Here is a 2,297-nt window from a genome sequence, read left to right on the forward strand (position 1 = left end):
TGACCTTACGAGTCTTTCAGACCAGCTGACATCAGTAGTTTTACTGGCATGCAGAGCCTAAAACAATATTTCAAAGGGAAAACAATGTTTTATAATGTTCAAGTTGCTATCTATAGAGCAATTAAGGGGTAGGATAAACTAGGGTTTATGTGATTGTGGGAAAATGGGCAGCAGACAACTCTGAGGAAGCAGATCAGGGAGCAAGCTGACCTCACGATGAATGCTGAATGTGCTGCAAGCTTGGTTTATTTTTGTTTCTCCCCCTCCCTTCTTCCCTGATTAATTTTCTTTTTTAAGTTTATGGGTTGGTTTCAGCTCCCCTGGACTTGATTATCCCTCAGTCCTGAGGTGAGAGTTAATATGGTGGGAATCGGGCAAAGACCACTCCAGCTTTTTTCTTTCCCGGCAAGGGGCGTAGTCGGAGTGAGATTCAGGATTAGAGGAGTGAAACTGCCTGGCAGTAACCTGTAAGTATCTATGAGTGCCTCGTCGAGGATTTCAGGGGCATGAACACATTAGTGCTGCTGTGCACGGTCTTAGCATAGCAAAACCAGAACCCAATTTTTTTTTCTTTTTCTTCTTTTTTTTTTTTTTTTTGTTTTGAGATAGAGTCTCGCTCTTGTCACCCAGGCTCTAGTGCAGTGTCATAGTCTTGGCTCACTGCAACCTCTGCCTCCCGGTTTCAAGCAATTCCCCTGCTTCAGCCTCCCGAGTAGCTGGGATTACAGGTGCCCGCCACCACGCCTAGCTAATTTTTGTAATTTTAGTAGAGACGGGATTTTGCCATGTTGGCCAGGCTGGTCTCGAACTCCTGACCTCAGGTGATCTCCCTGCCTTGACCTCCCAAAGTGCTGGGATTACAGGCGTGAGCCATTGCGTGGGAGCCCAAATTTTTAAAGTCCTTGTAAAACAGACTGAAAACCTTGGTGTAGCCATGAGGTTTTATTTAACAGAGCCTGTTTTGTCAGTCTTATGATCTGATCTCTAGAGATCTTAACATTAATGCTGGTCAGCTGTTGTGTCTAAACCATAAAAGAGAGGAGGTATAATGAGGTATGTCTGACCTCCTGTCCCATTATGACTGGAACTCAGCTTTAAGCTTTTGGGGGAGTCCTCAGTTACAAAAGGGTCCATTCCGTTGGCTGAGGGGACTTAGGTTTTTATTTTTCATTTACATTTCCCCTTTTGTGGCCAAGATTTGTCAGAGGCAGCACTGATAGCCAAATTTTTAATTTTGTCCCATATCATCGTTAGGGTGATGCAGCTACCTAGCCTGAGTCCACCTTGTCCCTTGGTAAGACCCCTGTGGCCAAGGGACTTAGAGCCAAAAGAATGATAGCCAATTAAATGTTTTAGGGCAGATGGGAATGGAGGTGGGCAGACATTCATTAACCCTTAAAACCTTTTAAGTAATATCTGTCAAAAGTCAAAAGCCAAAATTAAGGTGGCCAGGTGCAGTGGCTCACGTCTACAACCCCAGCACTTTGGGAGACCAAAGCGGGCAGATCACTTGAGCTCAGGAGTTCCAGACCAGCGTGGCAACATGGTAAAACCTTGTCTCTACAAAAAATACAAAAATTAGCTGGGTGTGGTGGTAAACACCTGTAGTCCCAGTTACTTGGGAGGCTGAGGCGAGAGGATGGCTTGAGCCCAAGAAGTTGAGGCTGCAGTGAGCCATAAGCCAAGATCCTGCCCCTGTCCAGAAAAAAAAAAAAAAAGAAAAAAAAAAAAGGTAATTTTATAGAATTGAATCCTGGTCTTAGCTACTGACTTGTAGTAATTAGATATATAAAACATTAATATTTTGTTAAACTCATTTGAGTTAAGAAATTTAGAGAGGCAAAGTTCCTCAGTTTGTCAGCTGTTTAAGCATCTGTGTGTCTTTTCTTGATTTGGAGGGTCTGAACTAATTGCATCCCTCAAAACCAGCCCTTATAATCTCACATGCCCATCTCTTCTGTGATAGTCCCTGGGCCTAGATGGAGGGTGTTTAACATTGTATAGCTTTAGCTGCAGTGCGTTGACGACAGAAAACAGATGGTCCCAGTGGGATTGAATAGTTTTAAATTCTGGCCCTGTGTCTCATGAAAGCAGTTAATTTTTTATTTTTTTATTCTTTAGTAGAGAGACAATCATGTCACATGCAAATAAAGTTGACTCCTTCCTTTCCAATAAATCTGCCTTATTTCTTTTTCTTGCCTTAGTGCCTTGGCTAGACCAATGTTAAACAAAAATGATCCTTTTATTATCTTTTTCTGATGTTAGGATGAACACAATGTCTTTTATCCTTAAGAATG

This window comes from Macaca nemestrina, chromosome X, assembly GCF_043159975.1.
Source record: "Macaca nemestrina isolate mMacNem1 chromosome X, mMacNem.hap1, whole genome shotgun sequence".
Lineage (NCBI taxonomy): Eukaryota > Metazoa > Chordata > Mammalia > Primates > Cercopithecidae > Macaca > Macaca nemestrina.